Genomic DNA, 14,056 nt, shown 5'->3' on the forward strand with positions numbered 1-14,056 from the left:
ATAAACCCCTAAGGTCAAATGGAAGGTGTCTACCAATGCAAAGATAAATATAATACATATCCAGTTCCAGTTTCCAATTTCAAGAACACACTCACCGGTACACACAAACACACACATGCACGCACACATACAATCACTCTATCCATTCCTATTTCAAATTTCATATTTGTTATAGTGCACAATGAGACTTTTTAATATTATTGTTATTCTGTACATTCAAATCATATCTATATAGCCAAAATGTTTTATGATAGCTTTCCAGAATGCTTTCTAGTATACAGAAGTTTATTAGTGAAAGCATGAATACCAGCTGTCTCCCATTTATTCTAATAGAGTTATCTGCATTTTACCAGTTGGACAATTGAAAGCCAAAAGGAGAAATGCTTACAAGATCATATCATTTATCAGTCATACCCATCCAACTGTGACATGGGCCAGCATTTAAAGTCTGTACTTTATGTCACTTTATTATTTCAAACCAAAGGGAAATAACATAAACATGAGCAGAATTTCCAGATTAAATCCTCAGACCTGCCTAAAATATAAGTGTAAATATGTGTGGATCTTTAATATGTCAGTGAACTTGAATAGTGCTTTGGTGTCTTGAAATCTGTTCTTTGAAAGTAAGACATTTTCCTGGTAAACTCGAGCCATTCTACACACCTGTGACTTAATGTAACCTACACACAGATTTTTATATGTGCCTTAAGGATAAGTGAAATTTCCAAAAGTTGAGAGATAGGGATATAGCTCAGTAGCACAGAGCTTGCCTGAGAAGTATGAAGTTATAAGTTTGATCCCTGGTACCAAAAAAAAAAAAAAAAAAAGAAAAGAAAAGAAAAATCCAAAAATTATATGGAACTGAAAGAGACTGCAGTGATATAGATGAAATTTAGTTTCAAAGTTGAAAAAAGCAGTATTCAAAAAGCTTTTAGATGATGACCATAAAAATAAACAGAAGTTTTCACATTTCTTTCCATGCTCTCTAGGCTATTTAGAATTATAATTTTATCCTTAAATTCCAGAAAACTTTCAATTTCATTTTGTGATACCTGCATTGATAAAAATATAAAAAAAACTGTATTTTAAGAAAAATATCACTCCTCCAAAATTTTCAGGTACATTTGATGCCAAAATTTGATCCATGGTCCCATGATATTAAATGTGCTCTGTATAACTTACCATATATATCTAAGAGATATTTACATTACATTTTGAGGTAATACCACTTCCTTTAATATAATCAGACATTGATTTTCTATGTTTAACAGTAAAGACAAAGTTTATTCTTAAAGAAAGACGTTTAAATCATGCTGCCTTCAGCCTTGTTTCTAAGAGTCATTTGTATCTTCTCTGGATTATTTCTATAATGAAAGTAGATACTTTCATGGAGGTCTCAGGAAAATCATTATTAAAGACAAGAAATGAATACCTATATAGAAAATATGTACTTTCTAACAGTATACTTAGGAAAACTTTATGATAAATAGCATCTATTAGTCTAAATGTAAAAGTATTCTATTAGTTGTGAAAATGGCAGATGGAATATTATTCTAATTATAAGAAATACCAAATTTAAATGTCACAGTTTATAACACATATACTTCTTTGTATAGTATTTTGTGAGTGATTTTATGACTACATCAAATCATTTTTTATAAAACTAGATTAAAAAAAAGATTGAACAGAGATTTCACATGGACACCATGCCACAATGCATGCACAGCTCCCCTAGTATCAAAATCCCATGCCAAAGTAATGTTTTTTAAATTGCATGAACTTGAGTCAATATATAAACAATCACAGCTCATAATTCATGTTAGAACTCACTGTTGTGCATTCTGTAGGATTCCACAATAAACAATGACATGCATGGATCAGTATATCAGACAGAGTTTTTCACTACCCTAAATTCTATCAGTGTTTCACTGATTCATCCTCACTGCCCCTTACCCACTAGAAACCACTGATCTTTTTACTGTTTCCACAGTTGTATATGTTTCAAACAATATACATAAAAACTCGTATGATTTTGGTGTAGTGTAGTCACAGGAACTTTTTCTATTGTAGGTAATTTTTGAAGTAAAACAAAAGATTCATAATTGATTATGGTTAAATCCATAATCTTTTTGTATAGTCATGACATGTATTTTTATGCTTTTAATAAATGCCACTTCAAATCTTGACTCCTGTTGGGTATTGATCAGCCTTCTTGAGTTAGGGCAAAATGCCTGGCATAAACAATTTAAAAATGGAAATGCTTTCTTTGGCTCACAGCTTTAGAAGCTTTAATCCATGACTGGCTGACTCCAAGACAGGAAAAGATCATGGGAGAACAAACTTGCTCCCTTCACAGCATCCAGCAAGTAGAGCAGAAGTGAAATGCACCAGGCAGATCTACAGTCCCCCAGGCCTCCTCTGGTGATCACCCTTCAGCTGAGCCCCATCTACTAGTAACACATACCACTATGACTACCAGTGAGCACATATGCCGATGATAACAGCATTCCCATAGTCCACACAACTCTCCAGGGTCCTCTTACTCCATTCAAATTGATAACCCGTAACTGATACAATGGTTTCTTAAAATGAAAAACTGTTCCCTAACTTCATAAGGCAAAGCAAGGGGTGAGAACAGCCAAAACAACCCTGAAAATGGAACAAAATTGGAGAATTCATAATTCAACTTTCAAAATTGACTACAAGGCTACAATAATCAAGATGACTGATATTCATAAAGATAGACACAGAGATCAATGATATAGAATTGCGAGCCCAAAAATAAATGCTCACATTTACAGAATAATGGATATAATAATTTAATAGTGGAAACAATAGTCTTTTCACAATCTGGTGCCAGAATAATTGAGATGTCTGCACATAAATCCACTTACATAACTTACTATATACATGGTTAAAATTAATTAAAAACAGATCATAAGTCTATACATAAATATTAAACAACTTTTAAGAAATATGTCATTAAACCTTAGTGTCCTAGTATCAAGGAAAGTTACTTGCATATAACACCAAAAGCACGAACGATAATGAGAAAGGCCAAATTTTAAATCCTCAAAGTTTATTGCCTTTCTAATTTGAGATACCACATAAACAAAAGTGAAAAGACAAGTTGGGCGTGGCAGAACTATGTCAAAATCATGTTTCCAACAAGAGCATTTTATCTAGGTTCCATTAAAATTAAAACCTCAATAAAAGCCTGGGAAAAGGTTCTGAGCAACAATCTCTCTGTGTCACATAAATACATTCCTAACAAGCACATGAAATTCAGGCAGCAGACACTTAAGAAGCAAAGCCAAAACGTGATAACACTTTCTACCTATTAGAACAGCTAAAGGAAACAGTCGATACGAACAAGCCTCCTCAAGGATATGGAATTGTTGGAATCAGCTTATACTGATGATAGAAATATAAAATGGTTCAGTCAATTAAGAAAATAGTCAAGAATTTTCTCAAAAGTTAAAATATAGAGCTCTCATATGACCTATCAAGTTCACTTCTGCATATATATCCAAGAGAATGGAGTTCTATTTCCATGCCAAAACTTAGACACAAATGTATCTGATAATTTTTATCATGACAGTTTAAAAAAATGGAAAAATGTCAAATGTACATTAACTGATGAACAAAATGTCACCATCATGGTAGGGAATGTTATTTGGCAAAACCTTCATAAATTACAGGTGTGTACTACAACTTGAGTGACCATTATATATGGCTAAAAAGAACAGTCAAAAAGGACCACATAGCATATGATTCCATTTATATGAAGTGTCCAGATGGACACAATTATAAAAGGAGATTAGCAGTGGCTTTAAATTTGGGGATTTGGGGGTAAAAAATAGTGACTGTTAAAGTATTTTAATGAGAATACCTTAAAGTAAAATATTAATGATAACTGCACAACTTTGTGAATCAAACACAAAAAAATTTTAGATAAGACTTCTATATAACGTGAATTAAATATCAATAAAGTTGTTAGCTAGTAAGAAGAAATTCTATTTTAAGGAATTTTACAAATATTGAGAAATTTATAGCCAAAAAAGTGGAAACTATTCAAATATTTAAAACTACTGGAAAGGTTAAAAAATATATGGCAATCCATGTGTTACAATAATGTCCTTCTGTTAAAACAGATTGCTAATTGTAATGCATGTTAGAGGGCCAAGGATTTTGCTCAGTGGCATAAGAGCCTACCTGGCAAGTGTGAGATCATAAGTTTGATCCTTGGTACCAAAAAAAAAAAAAAAAGTCACGTTAGAATAACATTTAAAGAACAGGAAAAAATCAGATAAATGAAAAAGCATAATATTCCAGAATATTGATAGTTATTGCCTGCATAGTAGCAGTACTGGTATTGGAAATATTTCCCCCAAATGTATTACTGTCTCCTAATTTTCTGTAATTTTAATAAAATAACTTGAAATAAGTATCTCCTGAAACACAAATTGAATCACTCATTAATAAGTGACTGATGAGCTTACTACTTCATGAACTCTTTTTGGTAATACTAAATGTTGATTGAATTGAGAGCTATCTACTTTTTATTTTAATCATTATTCTAGTTAATAAGGTTTTATATAAAATTTCAAATAGAATATTTAAATATACTAATTAATGTTCTTTTTTCTCTAAGTTAAAATGTGATTAAGTGACCTCAAAATATCAGTTATTTCACCATTAAACCAGTACTAATGGAGACTAAGTGGTAAAACAAATATTTATTCTCTTATTCCAAAAGTCTCATTTTAAAGCGAAATATTTCAAAACATAATGCTTTACTCACTTTTAAAATAAGACTATGAATGAAATTTAGCATTAAATTTTAGCTCTTCTATTCTCTATTAATCACAATAATATGTCATAGATAACAAAATAAAAATTTTCATATTTGGGATTTAAAAGAAAACTTTCATTTATATTTAGAGCCTGAAATATTGCATGGAATCATCAATTTTATTATTATCTTAATGTTTAATTTGTGGGGAAATCAATGTTAATAGGATTTCACATGTGACTATTTTTTTCATTCCCTGAAGAAGAAAACAGATTAAACATTACAGTTTATTTCTGCATTCATGGTATGCAAGGTTAATTCTGATCCTGTTCACATACACTAATGGCTAACAAGAAAATAAAATTTTTAAATAATCAACAGGTTGATAATCAAAAAGCTAAAGGAGATCCAGACAGATGCTTATTCAAGGAACGTTTTGTTTTCGTTGTCTTTTAATTCTAAAATATTCTGGGATTAGGGATTTATATCTTTGAGGTTATTTTTTTCATGGCTTTTATACATGTTAGCAATAAGTCAAGTAATGATTCTGGTTCTACGTTAGGATATTTTTTTTCCTTTTTACTTAATTTATGTCTCTTTCATTTAGCTTTCTGCAAAATTAATAAATAAATGAAGCAAATGTCTTGATTAAAAAGTCAGTTTTGCTTTATTTTGTTTTGCTAATGTAATGCTTGATGAATTTACTGGCAAAATGCTTCATCCATAGTGAACAATTAAAAACTGCACATTATAATGGAAGCCAGAGTTGTGTAACTGCTCTTTCATGGGTACAAAGAACACATAACTATTGCTGGGAACTTTAAAGATCCCTTTTTGGCTACAAAATTAGAGGGAGACAAGTGGGGAAATATTTAAACTAAATCAAAGTGTAAGTAGTATCAGTCAATACCCTGCCTTGGGGACAAGGAGAATGTACCAACATTAATAATTCCATTGGTATCACCATCTTTGCATTCTTTGAGCTACGTTAGAGAGCTATAAGCAATTCCCTAGTTTCAGTATCTGAGAGTTATCAAGAAAATATTGATGTGAATTACTTATCAAAATAAGCCTTTTTATAAACTGCTCAAAGACTATAGAGTGAAAATAGAGAGTTGCTGGCTTTTGTTGAAGCTTTTTTTTTTTTTTAGGAATGCTGAATACAAGCAAAATCATAATGCTGGGGAAAATGAATGAAATGTTCAAAATAATAAAGGTTTTGAAAAATGTCATTAGGTTCTATTGCTGTCAGAAAAAAATAGAGGTCATAAGCTAAAAGTACATAGTCACTATCATCTGAAACACATGTTAGATCGGATCTTGGTCTAGATTTCTCATCATTGGTACTAATAGTATTTAGAGAATATAATGTTTTATTGTGGAAACTTTCCTATGCATTGTTCAGTGGCATCTCTGATAAAGTATGAACTATCAGTTGTAACCATGAGCAATATTTCTAAATACTGCAAAATATAATGCAGGAGGTACAATTTTCTTCAGTTGATGATCAGTTCCATAGGTCTCCTGAGCCAGACTCTCAGCACTGAGACCAAACCTCTTTCTTACCATGCCTTTCTGAACTCTCTTTACTAACTACCTAGGTATCTCTGCATCTCCGAACTATTTAATATCATTCTTTCTTCAACGTTCCCTTAGATTTCTAATATATTCCCTTATTCTTGTCACTCTAACATTGAAGTGTGAAAGAGATTGGGATTAGAAGAAATGAGTTCAAAGAAAAGCTTTATTCCCTTCCATTTCTAAGGCAATTGACATTTTCAACCTTGCGTTTTCTGTCTGAATAGCTAAATAATCAGGGCCGGCTGTAAACTGGAGAAAACAATCTTGATGTTCATTAATAACACATTCTCTTATTGTTTAAGCCATCACACAGATACTACAGAGAACCCCAACCACCCATTAGAATTTGGCCTTTTTACAATGTGTGGAGATAATACTGCTACACTTTAGTTCTAAAATACCCTCCAAGTCTCATGTATCCTCCAAAAGTCTCAATAATTAATCCACTCAGAATTTAGAGCTGAATGCACTATTATAAGTGACTTCTCGAACGGCACCGTCGCACATGCCTGTGATTGCAGCACTTGAGTGGCTGAGGCATGAGTGTTGCTGTGAGCTTGAGGGCAGCCTAGGCTACAAAGTGAGTTCAAGGCCATCCTGAACTGCATAGTGAGAATGTGTCCCCAAAAGGCAAAAAAAGAAGGAAAGGAAGAAGGAAAACAGAAAAAAAAAAAAGTAAAAAGAAAAGCAGCACCTCTTTGGAAGAGGAAGTCAGTGACAGCATGCGCTCTCACCCTGGGCTGTTTTCACTCTCTCTGCCTCCAACTGCGTGGAGGTAGACAGTTTTCCTCTGTCAGGTCCTGCTGCCATGGTGCATTTTCCTTGGTGCTGGTTGACCATGGACTGAAAACTCTAAAACAGTGAGCTAAATCGTCATTTCTTCCTTTAAATTGAGGATATCAGGTATTTTATTCTAGTAACCAAAAAAGTAATTAACACAATTACAAGTTTTTACAAGTTTGCTATAAGTAGTCTGTATATGGCTGCTCTCAATGGTCCTAAGCATCTGGTATTCACTCCTTTACATAATACCTTCCCTGAGGTCTGGGCTGGATCTAATTGCCACTAGTTATTAAACGGACTGCACAAAAAATGAAGTGTTACTACTGAGAGACTATCTTACAAAATCTATGACTTCTGTTTTCTATATACCTTCTCTTATTTTCTCATTCACCAATTCTTAGGTCAATATTTGAAGTGAAGTGACTCTGCAGGACAAGCAGTTGAGGTCAATATTTACCGTGAAGCTGTGAAACCCTGTCTAATATGGAACAGCTTAGTCACACCAAAAGATTAGTCACTTTGGGTATAATACCCAAAGTGAGATTACATCTCCCCCAGAGACAACATCTTAATTTTAGTCTCTTGAGAGACATTCAAGCAGAAGACCCAGATCATGTGACCTACAAAAACTAGAAGATGATATGTGCTCATTGTTTTAAATTCTGTTTCAAAATGTATTACATTGTAATAAACGACTAAAACATATATAGCAAAATAAATACTTTTTCTTTTTTCATGTTATCCTCTTCCTTCTATGACAATGATGCTGATTAAAATTATAATGATGATACTGATTGTTTCCCCATCTCTTCTATCCCTCTCTCTGGCAAAGTAAATTTTATACTCTAGTATCACCATTATCTGAAACTCTTGAGTCCTGATATTGGTTAACAATTATTTAAAATTCCAAAGGGAGAAATGTTCATTGTTTCACACTGAGTTTCAATTAATGCATTATGTCAACCTCATGGGCAAAAGCCCAAACATAAATCCTTAATGGAGAATTTAATACAAACTTCAAACAACAAACATCTTTCTCAAATACATTCACAAATCTATACATCCTTAATACCCAAATCATATATTCTTTCCAAAACAATTTTCTTCATTGTTAAATAAGTAGATCACCTTTTTAAAAAAATTGACAAATTAAATAATGTCAGTATACAATTTCCTAATGACTCCTGTAATACTAAGTGCTCAGTAAATATTGTTTTTGTTGTTATTTTAAATTTTTTTTACAAAACATTTTTTCTAGTTCTTCTGTAGATGGCTAGTAAAATTTTGTCTATTTGGTCAAGTTCTATAATTATTAAAGAATGCATAGAAACTGTTGGTTCTGATCTTATCCTTTGTCACAAAGATCTTCTTACTATATATTGTACTTAGATAAAAGTAATGCCAAACAACAAAATGCGACTAAAAATCCAATGCTGATGACCAGTCCAAAAATCAATTAAATAACTTCCCCTTTTCTCTCTGAACTAGAAATTTTTGCACTTGATTAAAAACTAATGGACATGAATCTCAGAAGCTAAATCATAGTTTTTTTAATTAGTGTCAAAAAGACAAATGAACTAATATATCCTTAGTTTTCTTAAAATTTGTGAAAGAAAAACACTTTCTCAAGGGTAACAAAACTCAAAGATAGCTATGGCAGTAATACCTTTATGCTAAAGGAGATTTTCTCATTATCATTTGACTTTGTCTGCATATTCAAGGCTGAGTTTCCAGAAATGAATTGATTTTGGTCTATTTTCTAAGAGTCAGTAATTTGTTAATGTATATAAAATGTTGATCTATTCATTAAAAACACCTTCTGGTGTGCTTTTGTTGTATTTGTGGCCGTGAGATAGAGATATAGAAATTCCTCATTTAATGACCAAGCTTTATTCCTGAGACAAAGTTGTTAAATGATCTGGCTACTGAATAAGGGATAAATATATAGTATGTACATTAAACTATTCAACACAAAGAAATGATAAAGGACAAGTTCAACTTTATGATTTTGCTTGTATTCACCTAATTCTATGCAGTACTGTAATATATAAGAACATAAAACTACAGTACTACACTGTACAATCAGCAACAATTATATTATTATATAAGCAAGGTATACTTTGAAAATAAAACAGACATTGAGAATTTGTAACCATAATGTACAAAACTACATCAGACAAAAATGGGTAATAAGTTCAGTTATTAAACAGGTAAGTCATTAAACGAGGAATATCTGTATCGTAATCTATTCAAACATACGTGGTAGGAAAACTTGCCAATTTTCTAACACCTTTTAATAATTTACTGCGAATTAGTGTAGTCAGACACTCTGAAAAGATTTCTCAGCAGTTGAGTTTTGATGAAGGAGAAGGTATGAAGGTATTAGGGATCAGCTGTGAATATAACTTCACTAAAAATAATTTTGAGCAGCTAAAACGAAACAGCAGCACAGGGTGAATCAGGCAAGGATAAAAGAGATAAGCATTAATGGTGATTCAGTGTGCTTCATGTGAATTAGTCTAAAGTCGATATTGAAACCTTTAATATCATGAGTAATCTGATCTTCAAGTGCAAAAGGCTTCATGAAACGTGCGTAAGAGTTTTCTATAATAATATAGAAAAAATACAGTTCTCAAATAAATAGCCAAAATTTTAGTCTCAACATTATTACACATACTCTGGCAATTTTTAATTTTAAGGTAACTGAATATTTCAGATGCCTAATAGAGGCTCGTTTATAACATTTTGGGTTGAGAAATTAACAAGAAACATCTGTGAGAGAGTCTACTTGCTTAATGCATAAATGTATAATGCTATGTGTAGATTATCTTTTAGGTAGTGTTGAAGAGTTTTTGCTTTCTTGTGAGAGTGCTTTAAATTTTTAAAGATTTACTTGATTTTAGCATCTACAAATACACACAAACTGCATAAATGATTTACACACTAGGTTACTGGAGCAAGTAGAACACAAAGAAGTTTTAGTTCACTGTCACAAGAACACAAAGAAATTGAGCCAGCTCTAAAAAATCAGTTCATAGCCTAGGAAATGGTTTTCCTAAAATTGAAAAAATGTCCCAAAGCAACAATATTGTATTTCTTAAGCTATTGGTGTTACTGACATAAAAAGAATTCTTTCTATAATTCTTCCTTGGCCTTGGTTGATGACAAAGTGATTACTAGAAAAAATGGTAAATAACTGCTTTATATAACCCTGCAGGCAATGAAAAAATAAAAGACTCACTTACTTGAGTGGCACTTGTTTAAATTATTAATGGGTTCAAAATCATAAGACTCAGTATATAAATCAAAATAATATATGTTCTTCAGCCAGCACAGAAGTGCACTGTAGCTTCATTAGTAATACTAGCAATAAATAATCTAGATAAAATTTTGTTTCAGCGGTTAAAAATGGAAAGTGGTACAGCAAACAGAACGGCAGTAGGATACTCAATTATTATATATCTCTTTGATCATTTGTGGTCCAGTCTCCCTGCCAGTAACGTAGAGAAGTACCATAAATCTGCAGTCACCAAACTGTAGTACCACTGATGCTATCAGTCCATGGTGTGTTAGGAATGGGGTCACAGAGCAGCAGGTGAGGCGTGGGCAGTGAGGTAACATTCGTCTTTACCTATCGGTGCCAAATTCTGCACATTCCCATCAGGCTGAGCTCCTGTCAGAGCAGAGGCAGGAGCCTTAGGTTTACATATGAGCCAGAACCCTACCGTGGATTGCACACATGAAGGATCTGGGTTCCTGCTCCTGATAAGAGTCTGATCGTTAAACCATCACTACCACCACCACCACCACCACCACCACCACCACCACCATTGTTTCTCGAACCCCATCCCCGCACTGATGTCCATAGAAAAAATGTCTCCATGAAATTGATCCCTGGCACCAAAAAATTTCAGGTAAAAATGGTATTAAATGTTCTTTCTAGTTACAACATTCAAAGATATCATGTATGTAAGTGTGATAGGACTTTTAAATGGACATTTTTATGTAAATAAGTAATACTGAGTAGGTAAATACTGCAAAGGTATTTTGTCACATTTTCTCCCTCAAACTGCAGATGAGGAGGAACTGTAATAACACATTCCTTCAGTGCACTTATTGTCTGATTAACATGTCACTATGTAATTATGTGCAAAGGTATTCAGATATTTCTCATCGTGAGTGCCGAACAATGAGATTGAAATAACAGACTTTCCTCTTGGCTTGTCTTTAACCATTGCATCAATTTAAACATGAGGTTCAGCACTTTCTAGACAGCAATGGCTATTTGTTCCATTGTGCTGAATGATTCAAATTTGAACAAAAGAGATAAATAATTTAAAAATATATAAGCTTGAAATTGTCAAATTAATCACCACTTTCTGCGCAACTATTTAATACCTGATTCAAGTAAGAATTTATGATGTGATTATTAAGAGAAAATCATAAATACCTTCAAGAAGAATGGATGGATACCAGACAGAGCACATTACAGACCTGCAGAAGCTCACATAACTAAGTAGAACGGTGGGTTTTGTTTTGAGAGCTTTCTTCCTAAATAAAGTATGTCTTTTAAAGCATCAAATATGGTAGTCATTCATCACAAAGAACACCACTCAGCAGGCAAGGATTTTCAAACCTTAAAAATATTTTTTTTCCAATGGAATAGATATTTGCACTGAAGAGATAAAAATGGTTTTATCATTTTGAATCCAGCCACAGGGTCTTCTTTCTTTTGTGGAGCGTATGTAGAATTGCTTTAACTGGTGAAAAAAAGACTTTTCATTGAAAAGTTTTAATTTTGGGGGGCTTAAATCCAGCAAAACTCTGATCTATTAATTCTTATAAAAGGTACCATTATAAAATATATCAATAAACTGTGGTAATGAAGCATTGAATCTTGCACTTAACAAATGATCCTTCTTCATTTCATCTACTATATATATATATGTGTGTGTGTGTGGTAAACATTTTATTACTGCTGCTTGAAGATAAATCAGGCAAGTATATTTTGGTTTGAACAAATTCTATCACCTTGGTTTACTAAAGAGGTTGACTGTAAAATATTCTCATTTAAGTTATACTGTTTGCTTTTTATCTGATGTCCAGAGGTTTCCATGTTTCACCTAGAATTTACTAAAACTTCGGGAGGCTGAGACAGGAGGATCGTTGAGAGTTCGAGACCAGCCTGGGCTGCAAAGTAAGCCCAGTGCCAGCCTGAACTGCATAGAGAGACCCTGTCTCAAAAAGAAATAAAAGAATATACTAGAACTTAAAATAAATATTCTGCCTATAATCATCATGTTGGAACAGAACACAAAGCAAATACAACTGAGAGAATCTGAATTAGTTTCACTAATTGAATGTTGCAATTATCTAAAGTTTAATTATGAACCACACAAAATTTAGCATTAATAGTCATTATGTTCCTCAGGTGGGTATCAGGAGTGGAAGAAGAAATATAGTATCTGCAAAAGAATAATATTAGAAGAACTTATAATCCAGTTAAAATGAGTATCATATTTAAAAAGGTAAGAGATTGAGCCTCAAAAATTGTATTCTAAAATGTATTTCAATAATGTTTCCTTCTTTTTACTCTCTAGATATTTATAGGTCTTATACATTATTTATAATATCATAAATAAACTTCCTTATACTTATTCTGATTCTAGCATATTTCCATAAAACAGGGGAAATCAGTTTATAGAGTAGACGGTTGTAAATTCTTGATACAAGCATTACCATCATTATCTTCATGAATGTTTTTGTTGGCTTAGTGTCTGAGTCTTGTATGCTAACTTCCTCAGTTTTGATGCAATAACTGTATGTAGCTGGTGATTTTCCTGTCAGAAAGCTTTTCTATAGACCGATAATGATGATGATATTCTCCATCACTGGAGAAATTTTATAAGGACTTTTAATTGATCACAAATAATAAAGAAAATCCTACGATTCCACAAGAATATCTGAATAGAAAATATATTAAGGAGTGAGGCAAGAGAAACAAAATTCTTGCTAAATAAGTTTTTAAAGTGTTTTTAAAATTGTATACTAATTTGTTTGCTAATAATTTGTATGATAATTTGTTAGCATCTATTTGATATTACTGTTTTTGAACATACATATATACTTGACAGTGTCAAGTATTTGTATAGATTTAAATATTGATGCACATGTCTCCCCTGAAAATAGGGAAATTGAGCCTCAGAAATTGCACCAACTACCTAAGGTCACAGAGATAATAAATGACTACTGTCATTAGAATTTTCTCGTGCTAGACTCTGGATTATTCTCTTTAGTTTCAAAGTACATGACTTAGTAGAGAAGTAGAAAGATTTGTTTTCATAAGTTAAAATCCTTAAGTATGTAGTAATAAATCTAACTGCAGATAAGAGAGACAAATCTACTATTTATGCTGTATCTAATTTTAGCAATTAGTAAACTTTGCTTATTTCAATCAGTTTAATAGTGTCTATTATTAATCTCTAAGCATTCATTATTTATTAGCTGGAGCAAAATATTAACGCCCAGTTTGCTTTTTTCCCGTTTCTTAAAATACAAGGAAGTGAGGTGAAATTTGACTCCAACATTATATACACTGTAATAAAAATAATTTAAATAGGTTAGCTTTTTAGCTTTTTTCACTTTGAGTTTCATTTGCCACTGCTTATTTTAGAATTGATGAAAACATTTTAAATCAGATTATACTCGAGTGTATGATACACCAAATGCATTAAATATCTTTTTACTTATAATTAGCTTTAATAAAATATCATTTAAAACAGAGAAATAAAAAAGTGGCAATTGTAAAATGATAATGCATTTGCAATTCAATTGTTAAGCTTTACAAAAATTGTATTTGATTTAATGTTTTTCAAGAAAAGCATGTTTTGAACAATT

General features: G+C 32.2%; 1 protein-coding gene across 7 annotated transcripts in view; it reads right to left on the bottom strand.

Annotated features, from left to right (window-relative positions):
* Lrp1b (LDL receptor related protein 1B) overlaps positions 1-14,056 on the bottom strand; it is a 1,703,137-nt gene that overhangs the window by 461,742 nt on the left and 1,227,339 nt on the right. The gene's annotated exons all lie outside the window — the stretch shown is intronic.

Source organism: Cavia porcellus, unplaced genomic scaffold (genome assembly GCF_034190915.1).
Source record: "Cavia porcellus strain 051 isolate PalLab524CR breed Dunkin Hartley unplaced genomic scaffold, mCavPor4.1 scaffold_12, whole genome shotgun sequence".
Classification (NCBI taxonomy): Eukaryota; Metazoa; Chordata; class Mammalia; order Rodentia; family Caviidae; genus Cavia; species Cavia porcellus.